General features: G+C 34.5%; 1 pseudogene; it reads left to right on the forward strand.

Annotated features, from left to right (window-relative positions):
* Positions 1 to 18,031, forward strand: part of LOC149570452 (uncharacterized) — a 115,136-nt pseudogene extending 97,105 nt beyond the window's left edge.
* The last annotated feature ends 1,403 nt before the right edge of the window (positions 18,032 to 19,434 follow it).

The raw sequence follows: 19,434 nt of genomic DNA on the forward strand, positions 1-19,434 counted from the left end.
TAGATTCACCCCCCCCTCTCACTTATTCTAAAAGAATTCCAACAATTAGTATCAGAGCCATCTATTTAAGAGGACTAGTTTGAAGGTGCTAGAACAAAAAAGATAAAGATGTCAAAAAGAGAAGTACCCAAGCTTAATAGAGATAAATTTCTTGCATGGAAAAGTTTGATGAAGCTACACCTAGGAGGTCTTGGAGATCATGCACAATCTACCATTGTTGTTAAGGATGCTGATCCTACTGGAGCCCTAACTATTGAAGATCTGAAAAAGAAGAAAGAACACAACCAGAAAATGTTGGAGATTGCCTCTACCCTAATCTATGTTGAGTTTGATGATATTAAAGGTTGTGATAGTGCAAAGAAAATGTGGGATACTCTACACACTATCTATGGAGGTGAGAAGAATATTTTAATAGCAAAATCTGAAAGTCTCAAAGGTAAGTTTGATGATACAAGAAAGCAAGAATATGAGAATATTACTCAATATTGCTCTAGGATAAAAGATGTTATTAATGCAATAAGAGGAGCTATTGGTAAAATAGATGATGATACTATACTAAGTAAAGTTTTGAGAACATTGGTGCCTATTTATGCTATTAGAGGTTCTGCAATACAAGAACTAAGATGTATGGAATGGAATGGTCAAAATCTTGAAGGTTTGGTAGGTAGAATCATTTCTTTTGGGCTATCTAACTTTGATAATTACAAACCTAAAATTATTGAATCTACTTTCAAAGCTAAGTTGTCATCAAAGGAACCTGCTGAGAAGAAGAAGAAGAAAAAGGACAAAATATGTGTCCAGTGACAGTGATACAAATGTGGAAGATGTAGATCAACTTGAAGCACTATTAGCAAGGAGATTTCATAGAGTTAAAGGAAAGTTTAAAGGTGAGTTACCTATCACATGAGTCAATTGCAATGAGGTTGGTCATACTACTACTATATGTCTAGAGAAGAAGAATTATAGAGGTGGTGAAAATTACAAAAGAAGAAGAGATGAAGACAACAAAGACCACAAAGAAAAAGGCAAGAAGTCTTACTACATTGTTGAAGAGGAAAAAAAGATGCATCAAAAGATCATGATGATGAAGTGGTGGATGTTGCAATGAAGGATAAATCTGATGAAGATGAGGCAACTGTACTAGTGTCTTGTGTGAACAAGACTGATAGATGGATCATTGACAATGGTGTTCACATCACATCACTAGAGATAAAAGTAAGTTCATTACCTTGAATTATTATGGTGGAAATAGTGCAAGGTTTGGTAATGATGCACCCTATCTAATAAAAGGAAAAGGTTCTATCAAGCTCACATAAAATATTTTATGTGACAATGCTTACTATGTTGAAGGACTTAACTATAATTTGTTGAGTGTGTCAGAACTAAATAATTAGGGATGTAAGGTTGAGTTTGTTGGCATTAAGTTAGTATTTCCATTAGTGACAACACTTATCCATATCAGTATGTATAGCTACTTAACTCAACTCTTAATTCTCTACTCTTACTAAGCATTCCAGTGTTAACCAAGCTTTGAAGAGTTCAATAGTTTACATTGAGCAGACAGTGGCTACTGAGCGAATATAGGCAATGTGAAGATCAAAAGTGTCTACTGAGCAAGAAGCTTGTATCATGCAGATTTAGTGTAAATTGAGCATTGGAAGTAGTAGTGTTTATAGAGTGAAGCAAGGTAAACTCAGTGTGTAGCATCTACCGAGTGACACTACATCTACTGAGTCACCCGTGGTCACCGAGTTTAGAACTACATCCAGTGATTAGTATGGACCGAGCCTTCACTTCTATCTAGTACATGATGATGTCAAGTAATGCAGTGGATGTCATGTATCAGAAGGTCACCGAGTCAGTTCAGTGAAATCGAGTTATTTACTATTGGGCCAACTTTGTAATGTATTTGTTCACTTGTGTTTTGACAGACCTTGCAGTTTCATAAATTTGAAAGGTATATATGTAAGGTATATTGTAAGATATCACATGTATGTATGAAGTAATAGCGAAGTAATATGAAATATTTTGAGAAGTACATGTGAAAGATTATCAACATCAGTTCAAGGAATACAAAAAGGTCATTATAGAGGTAGAAAGGTTATATCCATCACACAAGGTGATCAATGCATAAAGGATCTTATCAGCAAATAAATGTAAGTAGATCCACTGCTTCGTCTTGATAGGTGAATCAGTTTCTAAATCCTCTGACAAGGTAGACTTAATAGTCTTTGTACAAATCTCTTAACCGAGTGCATAATTCATTGTATGTTTGTAAATTCTCTAACAAGGTGGACCTAGCACTCCTTTGTGCTCCTAATAGGGAAAATCACCAGAAGTATCAATGTAAGCCTTAACAAGCCAACTTTATGCTGTAGTATTAAAGTTTTGTGGGTATCATCCCCACCCTAGTTTTACTTTCTATTTGGAAGGTTTTCGAGTCACCATAATATTGTGTTATTTTGTGTGATGAATTTTTAACTTTCAGTATTAATGCATATAGTAGCATAGATTGATTTGTGAAAAATTTAAAAGGAAGAATTTAAAGTAACTGATTCACCCCTCCCCTCTTAGTAACTTATCATATATTGAATATTTCCAATAATTGGTATTAGAACTTTGTGGTTCTCAAGATAAAATTTTGACAACTTGAGCAAAGATCTAAGGACAAATGGAGATATTCAGACTTGACAGGGCAATTGAAAATGAAAAGCTAGGTCTAGAGATGTTCATAGCTTAACTCAAAGAAGCAAAGGAGCATCTTTCCCAATCCCTGAAAAGAAGGAAGGAACTTGCAAGAAAAATGGATGACCATCAATATGTTGAAGAAAAGATTGAAGACTTTTTCCCATCAAGTAACTTAGATGAAGCTAATGAGGCAATCAAAGAACTCCTAGCAAAGAATGGCTCTCTATAAGAAAAAGTAAGGAAACTCAAAAGAGAAAAGGAAATCAAATTTCTCAAAGCATAGAATGAAAGAATAAGAAGTGATCTAAATTATCAAAGGGAAATCAATGAAAGAATAATGAGAGAACTGAGATGTGAAAAGAAAATTGTTGAAAGATTGAAGAATAACCTAAATGCTGAAAAACAAATCAATGAGATAATGTTGAAATCACAAGAAGACATGAATCAATTGAATTAGCAAAATGAGTAGAATTTTCATAGGCAAAAAGGTAAAGGAGGACTGGGATACAATGAAGAACAAGGTGAAATTTCCAAGCAAGGTGCAAAAAGGAATAAAAAATCCTCATGCAATCATTGTTAGAAAATTGGTCATACATCAAACAAATGCTAGAGCAATGGAAAAGAAAAATTCAATGGAAAGTGCTTTAACTACAATTAGCATGGTCAGGAAGCCAATGAATGCAAGGAGAAACCAAAATTTGAAGGTAAATGTCACAAATGCCAAAAGCATGGTCACAAGGCATCTCAATGCAGATCCAAATCATTTAATCCAGCTGAACAATTTGTAAAGGCAATATTTGGATGGAACTACAACACCTGTTGCAGATGTCATTATTGTGGAGAATATGGACACTCTAGAATAAATTGTGCAAGGAATCACCTAAGAAAGAAAGATACTACTATAAAGTGTTACACATGCACTGAACTTGGTCATATAGCTAAAAGCTACATGAATATAGGCAAAGTTGAAGATGAAAAGAAAGCAAGGGCTGACAATATAAGGAAACAAATGAGGTAGTAATGAATTCCTAAATCTACTAAGGATACATGCTCAAATCATGGTAGTGAAGTCACTCAAGAAGTGGGTGATTCCATCCCCTCAAACTAAATTCCCAAGAATGTATTGGAGCTATACTCAACAAGAAAATCATAAGCAATTTCAAGAAATGTGAGGAATACAAATGATCCAATCAATATTTGATATACACTAGGATCATAGAAAGGTCATCTTTCACTAAGTTACTTCAGACTCCATCAAGGAAAGTTGGTTGTAGACCTTACCAAGTGAGATCGAGAGTAAAGGAATTTGGTTTGTTCACAGAGTTGATACTCTTGCCAAGTTAGGTCAGTGGATGACAGTCTGTCATGCACTTTGTCATACTGGTGCCGAGCATTTATGAAAATTTCTCAACAAAAAGGGCAATTTTGATTTCATTTTTCATTGCATCCACAACATTCAAAGAGTAGAGTGATTTGAAAGAGCATTGTAGTATTTTTGAGTGATTTAGTGTTTTTTAGAGTGATTTGAAAGAGAAACGGTGTCTACCAATGGAAGCAACACTAAAGCAAAGAATGGTTTTGAAGTTAAGGGCATTGAATGGAAAGAACCAAACTTCCAAATTGTTCTGGCCATTGCAAAATCACTTGATCCTTACAGAGTTTAGTCACAAATCCCACCTAAGGTACTCCTAATTAATGACATACAAACTCACTTTAAATGTTCTATTCAAGAATTAGGGACACTAGAAATGTATATTTCCCTAGCTGAAATGTGTGTTGATAGAGTCTTGAAACCCGAGCATAAACATTTGGAAGTTAAAAGATTAACTCATATCCCTCACATGCCTCAAAATTTCCAAGTGAAATGGATAAGATACATATTGAGTTAGTTTCACAATGGTCAATTATGGTTGGAGCAACCCATTTTGATTACAGAGAAGATGTTACACACGGTTATGGGTCTACCAATACTAAGAAAAGCCAAGTCAACCAAAACCCTAGGTCAGGAGGAACTGTAGAAGAAAACCCTAGCCAAGTGGGATGGTAGAGGTTTGAAACTAAATAATGTCATTGACATAGAGCTTAGGTTTGGAATCCATATCATTTCACATAAGATCTATAGCTTGACTCAATCAAACAACATTCCTTGTGAGGTAGTTGACCTAGCATACAAGGTTATAAAGAAGAACCTTGAATTTGATTTGTGAGATGTATTACTGAAGCAATTGAACAAAAACGTTGAAAGTGTGAAGACTTCCAAGAACAATTCCTTCAAGTTTAGTTCATTGCTTATCTGTTTATTCTTTTATGTTCAAAAATTCTTTCCATCTAAAGGCACAATCATATGGAGGAAAGACACCCCTGTTCTTTATCAAATAAATGAATTTATTAAAGAAATGGGTGAAAATTTTGAAAGGGTGTTGGATAATTATCCTAAGGAATTCAAAGAGAAAATGAATAACATATGCAGAATCCCACCCAAGCTTGTGTAAGACTACAAGGATGACATATGCTTCATGGTGGACTGTGACAGAGTGTAGATTCAAGCAGTCATACCAAGAGTGGCATTGGTAAAACCATTGCCCTATGAAATTAGAATTGATGAAGCTAGAGAAATCATTGAGGCTCTAGTAAATGAGCCAGCCAATCCAAATCTTCCTACATTTGGCACTTATGAGGAAGCCAAGAAGAGGATAGAGCTCAGTATCAAGATTCCTCAAGCTCTTAGTAGAGGCAAGAAGAGAATTTCCAAATTGAAGACAACTCAAGGTCGTCTAATGTTTACTGAGGGCAAGGGTGAGGATGAAGAAGAGGAATATGATGAAGGTAAAGAAGAAGAATCAAAGAAAGAGGAACCAGTAAGGAAGAAAGGTAAAGTGATTATCACTAAACCTCAGAAGAAACCAACTTTAGTATTCTCTAGGAGAGGTAGGAAAGGTAAAAGTGAACCAGTATTCATTTGCTCTCCACCTACATTTGAGGAAAGGATGAAATAGCTAAGAGTTGGAGTAGGAATATGTAACTTCAAAGTTCTCAAATATGAGATGTGGACTCTAACTGAGTAGAAAGAGATTGAGGACTTAGTCATGGAGAAGATGGGTATTTGGAAATACTCCCCTACTCAAATTCAACCTCAAATCCATCCAGATCTTTTTTCCAAAATCCAAGTCAGATGGGAGAACACTGTGCAAGCTATAAAAGACATCTTTGAACAACAGTTGAGACAGTTAGTACCTAATTTGACCAATGCAAAAGTAAAGAAGGCAATAAAAGAGCATGAAGACATAATGATTCTAAAGCTTAACTCATGTTTTATATTAATGAATAACATAGAATCAGTGGTTAAGCATGCTTCAAATGTCTAGAGAGATGTATATCATCTCAACAAGCCATCAGATGAAACTATTATAATTAAAGATTATGATAGTGATAATGATGATGAAAACATTCCTTCCATCATAGTTACTGAAGGTGAATTGCATGCTCTAATGGAGGGGAAAGAAGAAGAAGAGAAGGAAGAAGAGGATGAGGAAGTAGAAGAAATGAATGAAGAAGGAAAGGAGGAAGAAGTAGAACAGGAAGAAAAGGATGAAGATGATCTGGTCAGAATTGTAGCAGAAGAAATTGCATCTCTTCCTTGCACTCCACCACATACTGTCACATCTATGGAGATAGCTTCTACTAGTGAGATTATGAGCACAATAGAAACATCCATTGCTCAATCTTCACCAGCCACCTCCTAGCTCCAAGTGTTCACAATAGAAGTGTCAAGCACTTCATCTACTGAGTTGACTATTACTTCTTCAGCTACTGAGTTAGCTCCCTTTGCTTCTACATCTTCAGTTAGTGCATTAGTATGTTCTACAATTTTTTCTTCATCAATTATAGTAAGATCTATAGTTTTGTTTTTCATCAGCATTATCTACATCTACTTCAATTTTGGTTAGTTCAGACACTTCTATGGGTATTCTACTGAGTGTGGCACTATTTTTGGGAAGTGTTTCAATTTTTGGTCCAGTTAGTACTTCTATTGGCATTCAATCCTTAAGCCCTATTCCATTTTTCACTACTAGCCCTTCTATCTCTACTATTGTGTCTGTCCCAAAAGTCAAACTAGTCATCAATGAAGTAAAACAAAGGCAACCATTGAAACTTTTGATCATTGGAAAGGAAATTGAAGAAGACATTGATTTAGACATAGAGATAATAATACCTAAGATTGACTATGAGACTGGTACTATTGAAGAAATGAGGTTAGCCAGTGAACTCATAGAGAAGAAATCTACACAAAAGTAGCTAAGGTCTAAAAGGGATAAGAGTACAAAATAATTGAAAATGCCAAGTATATAATTACAGATGCTATAGGTATTGAAGTGGATTCCACTCAACATATTTTGATTTAGTTAGAAGAGGTTGTACAAAAATATAATGAGGACTCCTCTAGACAAGTGAAGCTAATTGAAAAGTCTAAAAGTTTGATACCAAGGTGCTAGAGCATATTGCTTAATAGATTGCAATCAAACAAGTGAAGTTGTCCACATTTTTGGGTAATTTTGAAAATTCTTTTAATAATGCCACATCACTTTTTGCCAAACTTTGTGATATGTCTAGTTTTACCAATGAAATAAAGGAGAAGCTAAATAAGATTGATGCTAACATGAAATCTAGTGCATCAAAGTTGTAGGCTGACCTCTCTTCTAACTCCTCTCATCACACCAAGGTGAAATATCTAGCAAAAGTGCAAGCAAAAATTCTAAGAGAAGAAGCAATAATAAGAGCAACCTTGATTGATATTTAGAACATGATCTTGCAAATAATGGATACAATGTAGAAACATATTGCTAATTGCAAGACATTGGTCCAGGATCAGAACTTCTCAGTGGCTGATCACATGATACAATTATCAACAGAAGTTCAGATTGCTCTCTCCACCTACAAACTTTTGCAAGAGAATTGGGATACCCCATTCACCCTCATTCTTAAGGTACATCAAGAATTTATCTCTCATTTTGGTGTAACTATATAGATAGTATATGTAGCCCTTTGGCATTACTATCAAAAAGGGGGAGAGATATTAGTATAAGCAAAAAGGAAAATTCTGTATATAAAGAGAAATATCAGTATAAGTGAAAGGGGGAGATAAAATTCAATAGAGTCAACATGTATATGTGTATAGTTATGTACATAAGTATCTTTTTATATACATTATATGTCATCAAGGAGATATATGTAGAAATGTATATGCAAGAGCTTTACAAAGATCAATTTTGAAAAACCAAAATTCAAAAAATTAGTGAGTCAGTTTATGTACATATGTTTTGGCTTATAAGTGTTTTGTCACTAATGCCAAAGGGAGAGATTTTTGGAATTAATTTAGTATTTCCATTAGTGACAAAACTTATCCATATTAGTATAACTATTGAGCTCAACACTTAATTCTCTACTCTCACCAAGCATTCTAGTGTTAACCAAGCATTGAAGAGTTCAACAGTTTACACCAAGCAGACAGTGGCTATCGAGAAAATATAGCCAATGTGAAGATCAGAAGTGTCTACCAAGCTTCATAGTTTCTATCGAGTAGTAAGCTTGTATCATGTAGATTCAATGTAAACCAAGCATTGGAAGCAGTAGTGTTTACTGAGTGAAGCAAGATAAACTCAGTGTGTAGCATCTACCAAGTGACACTACATCTACCGAGTCACCAGTGGTCACTAAGTTCAAAACTACATCAAGTGATTAGTATGGACTGAGCCTTCACTTCTACCAAGTGCATGACAATGCTGAGTAATGCAGTGGATGACATATATCAGAAGGTCACTGAGTCAGTTTAGTGAACCTGAGTTACTTACTAGTGGGCTAACTTTGTAATGTATTTGTTCACTTGTGTTTTGGCTAACCTTGAAATTTTGTAAATTTGAAAGATATATATGTAAGGTTTATTGTAAGATATCACATGTATGTATGAAACAATAGTGAAGTACTATGAAATATTTGGAGAAGTACATGTGAAATATTATCAACAATAGTTCAAGGAATATGGCAAGGTCATTACAGAGGTAGAAAGGTTATATCCATCACACAAGGTGAGTTGTGCATAAAGGATCTTATTAGCAAGTAGTTTTAAGTAGATCCACTGCTTCATCTTAATAGGTGAATCAATTTCTAAATCCTCTAATAGGGTAGACTTAATAGTCTTTGTACAAATCTCTTAACTAAATGCATACTTCATTGTATGTTTGTAAATCCTCTAATAAGGTGGACCTAGCAGTCCTTTGTGCTCCTAATAGGGAAGATCACTAGAAGTGGTCAATGTAAGCCTTAACATGCCAACTTTATGGTGTAGTATTGAAGTTTTGTGGGTATTATCCCCACTCAATTTTACTTTCTATTTAGAAGGTTTCTGGGTTACCAAAATATTGTGTTCTTTTGTGTGATGAATGTTTTAACTTTTAGTATTAATGCATACAGTAGCATAGATTGATTTTTGGAAGATTTAAAAAGAAGAATTTAAAGTTACTAATTCACCCCTCCCCTCTCAGTAACTTATCATATATTGAATATTTCCAACAAAGTTTGAGAACAAAATTGCTAAGATATGTGATATTGATGGAAAACTGATTGGAAAAGGTGATCAAACTAGAGGTAATCTATTCTACCTTGATATAGAGGATGCTACTTGTTTATTTATAGAATTTGATGATGTGTGGCTATGGCACAAGAGGTTATGTCATTTTAATTTTGATAACTTGGTTAGTATCAATAGCATGAAAAGAGTAAGAGGTTTGACTAAGTTGAAGAAGCTTGGCAATATAATTGGCAAATAATGTTAGTTAGGAAAAATGACAAAGTTTTAAGAGTAAGATTAATACCTCTAAATGAATACTAGAGATTGTTCATATTGACTTGTGTGGACCAATTGAAGTGTAAAGCTACAAAGGAGATAAGTACATTATGCTTCTTCTTGATGATTATTCTAGAATGATGATAGTTATGTTTTTGAAATAGAAATTGGATGCTTTCCAAATGTTTAAGTGGTACTTAGCAAGAGTAGATAAGGAGATAGGTAAAAGTCTAAAATATTTGAGATCTCACAGAGGAGGAGGATTTACATAAAATGAGTTTGATATGTTTTGTAATGACAGAGGAATCAAAAGACATACATATGCTCCTAGTGTTGTGAAGTGGAGCCTAATTAGACTCAGAAGTTTATTCAACATGATTTCCCTCTAGATTATTTCTATGGGGGTTTGGGGGTAGTTCCCTTTTGGGGTCCTAGGGTAGCACCCTAGGTGCACTCCCTATCATAGTATAGGTTGGGGTCAAGGGGCAACACCCCCATGGGGGTTTTCCAAAAATGTCCTTATATTTTAAAATGCATTGGCTATTATTTTTCTATTATTCTAGCCCTAATTTTGCATGCAAAAAAGCTTGTATAAAAAGGCTTAGGGTTAGGTATTTCATAATGAATGGTGATATTGTAGCTTCTTGTGGTAGTATTGAGTTGTAAGAGATTACAAATTGTAATTAGGTTGTAATCATTAGATAATAATAATATTGGACTTGTTGTTGGTGGATGTAGCCTAGGGATTGGGTGAACCACGCTAAGTCTTGTTGTCTTTTGTTCACTTTTATGTGATCTACTATTTTTTGGTATTGGTTATATTTGTAATCACCCAAAATTGGCCTTGTAAAATCAAATTGCTAAATTCATCAATTCTTATGATCAAATAAAGCAACATTGAACAATCACTGAATCAAATTCTAGCTCATGCTCATTAATATCTCTTTTCTACCTAGGATGGCTATACATTTGAATTTATTCAAATGTTAGACACTCTAAATTAATTCAAATTTGAACCCCTTTGAGAAAAACACATGAATATCCATTTTCAATAAAATCAAAATGAGTCATATTTCCAATCAAATTAAAACTACAAAGTGGAATAAGGGATCTTAATTTGATAATATTCTATCTATAGTGGAATGAAGTGGCCTAATTTAATAATTCACTCCATTTTAGTGGAATGAAGGATCTTATTTTGATATTCATTCTATCTATAGTGGAATGAAGTGACCTAATTTAATAATTCACTGCATTTTGATGGAATAAAGGAACTTATTTTGATATTCACTCTATCTATAGTGGAATGAAGTGGCCTAATTTGATAATTCATTCCATTTCTAGTGGAATGAAGGATATTATTTTGATATTCATTCTATTTATAGTGGAATGAAGTGTCACAATTTGATAATTCACTCCATTTCTAGTGGAATGAAGGATCTTATTTTGAAATTCATTTCACTCCTAGTGGAATAAAGTATCTTAATTTCAAATTCATAATGGAATGAAGGTGGAAGATCACATACCAATTCTAGATTCTAAGTGGAGATCTTGCCATCATCTTGAACATGCACATGAATTGTCTCTTCCATTAGAATATGATTCACTTAGTCTAGATTCATCTAACCCTTGATTGGGATATTCTTGTCTTTTGATCTACACCATCCATCTCTCTTTAAAAGAGAGGGGTCTTTCCTCATTTCATAAGGATAGAAAGCTAAGGTTATGCTGTTGGGATCTACAACAATTGCTCAAGTATTGAAGGTTATTTTCACATCAAGAGGAGAAGATTTTCTCAACATCATCATGAAGCTCCACCATTGAAGACATCACCAAAGGAGGCTTGAATTAATTACCATCCTTCTTCTCTCTTTCATTCTTGGCTTTCTTTCATATAATCCTGACATTAGTTTGCTCTTTCATTCCTATAAGTTTCATCTACCTAATTAGGAGGCTTGTAAACTCACTTGTTAAGATTCATTCTAATTGTATTTATGCCTTGTAGTTTTGCATAGTTACATATCTTCTTGTATTTCACTTCTCAATTCTTCATTTTCCATCTTCTCTCTTCTTCCATTGCATTTCATTTCATATATTGTTTTTTTACATTCATAGTTCATATTTAGTTTGCATTCATAGTTTAAATCTAGTTGCATTCATCTTATAATTTTCCATATTGTGGTTTTACTAGCAAAGATTTATAGCTTGAGACTTTTTTTGAGAGCATATAATTTCATTTCTCAATCTTTGCTCTCCACAATTAGGAAGCTCTAGATCATAATTTAGGAGTTAGATCTTAAATGGAATGATTTAGAGAAGTACATGAATTTGTAGTGTACAATAGTTGCATGTAACTGTTATTTCTATTTGAGGTTAATCTTGGCACCTAGAACCCCTCCACAAAATGGAATTGCTGAAAGGAGGAATAGATTTGTAATGGACTATGCTAAGACACTCATGATGGAGAAAAATGTTGCTTTGAAATACTTGAGAGAAGTTGTAAGTATAACTATTTATACCTTGAACCATGTACAAGTCAAGAAAGGTAATTATTCAACACCTTTTGAACTATGGTATGGATACTCACCCAATATAAAATATTTTAAGGTTTTTAGAATCAAGTGTTATATTCTTAAAGATTTCAATAATGGTAAACTAGATGGAAAAAGTGAAGAAGGTATAATTATTGGTTATTCCACAAGAAGAAAAGCTTATAAATACTAACAAAGTTGTGGAAAGTGCAAATGTGAAATTTGATGAATATACAAAAGTATATGAGGCTGAACCTATGAAGGAACTAGAAGAATACAAATAATTTGTATATTTTTATGAAGATATGCATGTTTAGGAAGATTTTTTAAATCAAGTTGCAAACCAATAGCAAGTTTCAATGATTGCCGAGTCACATACTATGAATGTTGAGTTGCATTCGGGAACTAAGCTACATTCAAGTGCTAAGTTACAAAATGAAGATAAGGAAAATTTGAATTTAGAGATTATTGTACATGAAAGAGATGTTGAACTACTTGATAGAGAGGTACATAGTTATTCAAATGTTGAGGGACCAAATGTAGAAGCCAGAGCTGAACCAGGATTGTCTAAGTATGTCAAGAGACATCATCCTACTACAAAAATAATTGGAGATAAAGATGCTATACCAATGAAAAGGAAAAAGTTGAGAAATGATACATGTTTAATAAGGATGCAAGAACCCAAAGTAGTGAAATATGCCTTAGAAGATGTGGATTGGAGTAAAGCCATGGAAGAAGAGATTGAACAAATTGAGAAAAATAAGACATGGACTCTAGTTCCTAGACTAGAAGATATAAATGTGATTGGTACCAAGTGAGTATATAGAAAAAAGTTAGATGAAAATGGTGGAGCCACAAGGAACAAAGCAAGATTAGTGTATAAAGGATATGCACAAGAAGAAGGGACAGATTATGGAGAGGCATTCGCTCCTATTACAAGACTGGAAGGAGTAAGAACTCTGCTTGCTTACTCTACATACAAAGGTTTCAAAGTTTATCAAATGGATGTTAAGTTTGCATTTTTTAATGATATATTGGAGGAATAGGTTTATATAGAACAACCAGAAGGATTTGTTGATGCTAATAATAAAAATATGGTATGTAGACTACACAAAGCTTTACATTGTTTGAAGAAAGCACTGAGAGCATTGTATGAGGCTTCATAATTATCTCATGAAGATTGGATTTGAAAGGACTGATGATAACAACAATCTATACTTGAAGATAGAGAAAGATAAAGGTATTTTTTTATTTGAAAATTTTTGTTTATGATATCATATTTGGAGGTCAAGATACTTTATGCAAGGCTTTTGCAAATGAAATGAAGCAAGAACTTGAGATGTCTATGTTTGGAGAGATCAAGTTCTTTGTGATTTTTCAAGTACATTAGATGAAATATGGTATATACATCACTTAGTCAAAGTATGTTAAGGAGATACTGAAAACTTTTGGAGTGAAAGATTCAAGCCAATAAGTACACCTATGGTGACAAGACATAAATTGTCAAAGAATGATGATTCAGATGAGGTGAATAAAAAATTATATAGGTCTACTATTGCAAAATTACAATATGTAGTACAAAATAGACCTGATATTGCATTATCTATAGGGATAATTGCAAGATTCTCTGCTAATCCTAGGGAGAATCACTTGATGGTAGTTAATAGAATAATGATATATCTAAAATGAGTAGAAGAGTATGGTCTATACTACAAGAAAAATGAGAAATTTTAATTGAGAGCATATATTGATGTTGTTGGAAATATTGATGACAGAAAGAGCATCAGTGGAGGAGCATTTGTCTTAGGCAAAAGGCTGGTTACTTACACTAGCAAGAAAAATAATTGCATATCTCAATCTACTACTAAAGTTGAATATGTTGCTGCTGTAGTAAATTGTACAAATATTGTATGAATCAAATAACTACTCAAAGGTATGAAGGAAGAAATCATTGAACCTATGATATTTTATTGTGATAATACAAGTGCTATCAATATATCCAAGAACCCTATGATGCACACAAAGACTAAGCACATTGCAATCAAGTATTATTACTTGAGAGAATTAGTTCAAGATAAAGAGGTGAAGATGGAATATGTCAACAAAAAAGAGAAAATAGGTGATATCTTCATAATAGCATTACCTAAGGATGCCCATGAGTATCTAAGAGGTAAAATATGGGTGATAACCCTATCAAAGGCTATCTAAGAAACATGAGGAGTGCCCTGCATCAAACAAGTTGATTGACATTTGTTACACATTGATGCAGTTGATCTTACTTTAGGAGCTGGCTAAAGTAATCAAAGAGTTGGAACTACAAATTAGTCACAAGAAAGGTGACATAGGGAAAACCTGAAAATGTTCATATCTGCATATGAAGATGACAAGTCGTTGGCATTATTGTCAAAGAGGGATATAAATACACTGGAATAAGAGGGAGAATGAACAAAGGGAGATGAAGGAGAAATCTTGACTATTGAGGGAGAAAGTGTACCTATTGATTACATCTACCTAGTAAGAGGGAGTTAATGTTGAGGGAGATAGAAGGAGTGATCAAGAGGGAGTCATAAGGATGAGTTGATTATCTGTTGATCAGAACAAAATTTTGTAACCTATTCAGAAGATGTAAGTTGCTATTAGAGGGGGAGATTGCAATACAAGGAATTATTTTCTTTTTGGTATTCTAATCGGTCATACTGATTAAGTTTGGTCAGTTTGGTTTTCCATCAATGCCAAATAGGGAGATTGTTGAAAATAGATTGATACAAGTATGATAAATGTGTTTTAATCATTGTTTTGTCACTGATGTCAAACCTACTAGTTGCTAGTAAGACAATTTCTTATATGATTTAAGTACTATCATTTATTTGTTTGATGAAGAGGATTTGATCAAATGAGGTAATGATAGCACCTTGAGGAAAGGTTGAGTTATGATATGAAAAAGAGTACAAGGATCAATTAAGATAGTGATATTATAGTACATTGATAATCTACTTAATGTTGCAAAGGTTGGTTAAATTGATTAAGATCAGAAGAATAAGTTAAATGAAGTTTGTCTACCAAGCTTGACTGAGTGGATAATAGGTGCCAAGAAAAGTGAGTGCAAACCAAGTAGAAAATTAATTGGAGCCAAGCAAAGTCAATTTTAGTGTAATCCAAGTAAGGTTTAGTTGATGCTGAGCATAAGTAAACTTTAGTTCATGCTGAGTGTTTGACAATGGATGTCAAGTAACATAGTTATGAGAAAGATCATGAATTTGATAAATTTGAGCTGACAAGTTTGATTTCTTGGATTGTGTGAACTTTGTGGAAGATAAGGTTGATGAGCTGGTGGCATAGAGTTCACAGTAAACTATTTTGAGGCAAATTCAAAGAGGATTACAAGAGAAGTTTCTAGAAGGGAATGAAATGAAGTGAAGGATAGATTCATTTAATTCTACCTAATCCAACCTAACCCTAAAATGGATGATGAAGGTTGAAAAAAAAATCTTAATTCTCTATTTATAGAGATGGCTAGTCAAAAGTAAGGGTTTTCATGTGTAAGAACCTAAGGAAGACAAGGAGTCTAGGGTATTGCTTCATTCAAAGACCTAAGTAAAGTGACTGCATGAGAAAAAAAAGCAAGAAGGCTTAAGAGTATGGATGCTTGAGGTTGAACAAACTATTAGAGTTGAAGAGTGTAAAATCTAAGCACAAAGGAGGATTGAAACAGAGATTTGTAACCTATAAATGAAGTTTTAATTAGTTGTTATTAGATCAAGCTTTATTGTTACTCTCTAATCATTGTATCTATCTAGGTTAAATCCTTTGGATTAAGGTTGACCTAACATTCATTTGTAAATCCTTTGACCATGTTGGCGCTAAAAATTGCATGGCAAATTTTGAGCACCATTGAGAATTTTGAGCCCTATAAATGCTTTTTAATGCAAATGTACCCGGCTGTACCCTTAAGTCCTATGAGGTGTTTAATGTTTCTAACACCTTTCATTCAGTCTGCCTAAGCATTCCATGAAGTTCAATTGTCATTTTGAGTCATTTGACAAAGTTTTGTTTTGAGCTAGTATCAATTTTGCATTTTCATGTAAGTGTCAAATAGTGACAGGAGGCTATGTTTTCCAATGAATATCTTGCACCCATAAATGTATCATGACTTTCCATTTTGAGATTATCTAGTTTCCATACCCAAGAACCTATGTTTTAGGTTTCGAGTTGTTTCGAGTTTGTTTGACTAGGTTTCGAACCTCTCAAAGTTGGTTAGTTACTGTTTTCATGCTTTTGCACTTTGCACCTAATTCTGGGAAGCCCTGTTTGACGTGCAATAACTTTTGACCAGTTGACCCAAATGAGAAAATTCCTTTTTCATTGTATTATAAATGTCAGAGACTTGTTATGTTCCAAGTTTCAGCTTATGACGAATCCGTTTGGTCAGTTTTCAAGGATGATTTCAAACACGATTTATAAGTTTTAACTGGTGTTAGTAATTACAGATTGATTGTAACCCCTTCTCGGGATGTCATATCTCCTTATTTGTGATAGGTGTGATTGAATGGTTGGTTTCCCTGTGTTCTATACTGAAAGTACTTTAAGTGTGACAATTTGCAAGTTATGACGAATCCATTTGCACACTTTTCCAGGTCAATTCCATTCGCAAAAAATGCTTTTTGTCAGCATGTCTAGTTTGCAAATTTCTAAGTAGCCCACTTTGACTAAAACGCCGTTTGTGCCCTGTTATTCATCACGAGCCTAAATCATAGATCTGTAATGTCCTCATGACAAAGAATGAGTGTCCCAGTTTTTGTTTTCCCATGTGCTAATTTGCCCAGTTTTCAAGGTCAATTCCAAACTCAGTTTATTGCTTTCTAACGTGTTTCTCTGCAGGTAATTTTAAGGAGGCAACTTCAGAGGTCGATATCTTTTGACCCCAATGTCGTCATGCAATGAGATCTTGCAAACCTGCTGAACATGTCAAAGAAATGATATATCTAGAGTTTCGGGTCTCTGTCAGATGTTTGAATCAGTTTTTAAAGGCAGGCAAAAGGCCTCTTGACAGTGATTTCACAGTGGGGTGGAAATAATTGCATTAAGTTTTTAGTGATGATTCTATGATCAATTTGGATATGAAGTTAATGATCCTTCATTGGATGATATTCGACACGTCTTGAACCCAAGGTTCTCAAGGGACTAGGTTGAGCAACTTGATACTATTAAGCAATGGTCTAGGGCACTTGATGGATCTGATTATTTACTTGGCATGGTAGGTCTCAACAACATCATGGAAACTGATTTTGTCAATGTAACCATTCAATCACTAATGCGGATTACTCCTCTAAGAAACTTTTTTCTTATTCCTGAAAATGATCAGAACTGCAAGTCCCCTCTTGTTCATCGATTTGGAGAATTGACAAGGAAAATATGGCATGCTTATAATTTCAAGGGACAAGTGAGTCCCCATGAATTTCTTCAGGCAATTATGGTAGCCAGTAAGAAGCAATTTTGCATTGGTGTGCAGTCAGATCCTGTGGAGTTCATGTCTTGACTTTTAAATACCCTTCACTTAGACCTTGGAGGGACAAAGAAATCTAAGAGCAACATTATTTACAAGTGTTTTCAGGGTGAGTTAGAGGTAGTGAAAGAGATTCAAAACAAGAAAGGGAATGAGAAGAAAGAAGGCATGGAGCAACAACATAAAGCAACTGGTATTGAGGATAAAGCAGGTCCAGAAAATATGGTCAGAGAAGTCTGTAGAATGCCTTTCCTTATGCTTGGACTTGATTTGCCTCCTCCTCCTCTATTTAAAGATGCAATGGAGAAGAATATCATTCCTCGGGTTCCTCTTTTCAACATAATAAAGAAATTTGATGGTGAATCGGTTACTGAAGTAGTCCGTCCCCAAATTGCCAGGATGAGTTTTTTGATTCACCTGAGGAGTGAAGCGTCCATGCATTTCAGAAGGGAGCCGCCTTGCAAATAGCATCCCATGCATGAAACTTGAAAGGAAACCTACAGACAACCAATGAATAAGACACGCCAGTTAGTGGTAGTTAAGCAGAGGAAAAATGCAAAATCCCACATTGATCGGGTAATATTAACATAAATTCTTTAAATACCATCTCAAGCACCCATTAAGTTGTCTTAAGGGACTAGCCTTTTGAGAAGGTGATTAGGCATGGGGCCCTCATATCGAACCTCAACGTGGAAGATAGCCTCAGGTGATGTAGACAATATTTTAAATGAATTAACAACCGCGCTGATTTGGCAGAGATCGCACGAGATGACGCCACGTGGCAGAAATCGACGGGTGCCCATTTCCCTGCAATATGAAGTTGTGCCCGATTTAAAATATGTGGGAAAACAAAATTTGGACACGTGGCAAGTGGGTCCTAGCTAGAGGCGAGGTGACGATCAGGTGCAACTTGTAAGGATGTGTTAGATCGTGACACGTGTCACGATCTGATGGTCAGCGTAATCCCGCATTATGGACATGCGAGGGGGATAAATAATGTGGGAAAGCAGGATTGCAACATGTGGCACTAGGTCCCTGTGGCGCTAACATGGCACCGATCGACCAATCAGAGGCCACCACGTGGCAGAAAGGGTGGTCAACTGAAGGTTGACCCGGATTGAAGGAGAGGGTAGTATTAAAGAATAAAAAATAATAATATTTTATTATTATTTTTATAAAAAATAGTTGACGTGCATCTTTTTAAAACTCAAATGAGTCTCTTTTCTAAAGTTTAAACTTTAGAAACTTTTAAATTTTTGAAAATGTCTTGAGTGCAAGCCTGAACTTTCTAGCAGAGGAGTCATTTTCAAAATGACTTTCAGGAGGTTTCCTGAAGGCCAGATAGGTGATGTTATATATCGCCGGAATCGGGAGAAGATGAAATTTCCAATTCTAGAGTTATTTTTTGCATAGGTATTAGTTAGTTTGAGCTACATGAGGTTTTCTATCAGGTTCCTTTCCTGCAACCGTTTTCAGGTATGGAAGTTCAAAATTGATTCCTAACATAATGATGATGTGGGTATGGTTAAAAGACAATAAAAATGCAGTTGGGGTCGAATTGAAGTAATTTTAAATTAGTTAAAGTTTGATTCCTTTAGAATTTCATGAAGATTTTAGATATTTTGGCAAGTAAAGGGATTTCATCATTCAGGAGGGGATATTTTGCAAATCAGTTGCAATGTAATGATGAAATAGAAAATCAAATCAGATGGAAGAAAGAGGTTAGAGAGAGTCTTTACAGTTGCAGGAGATGGATTTCTAAGTTGACAGATGGTTGTTGCAGGTTCAATCTGGGATTTCATCTTCATCCTATATTATTCTTTCTTTCTTCCATTTGAAGGGTTCCAGTTTTTGGTTCTAGTTTCTGGGAA

The sequence above is a fragment of the Cupressus sempervirens genome, chromosome 3, assembly GCF_028749045.1.
Source record: "Cupressus sempervirens isolate cs-2001-9-10 chromosome 3, ASM2874904v1, whole genome shotgun sequence".
Classification (NCBI taxonomy): domain Eukaryota; kingdom Viridiplantae; phylum Streptophyta; class Pinopsida; order Cupressales; family Cupressaceae; genus Cupressus; species Cupressus sempervirens.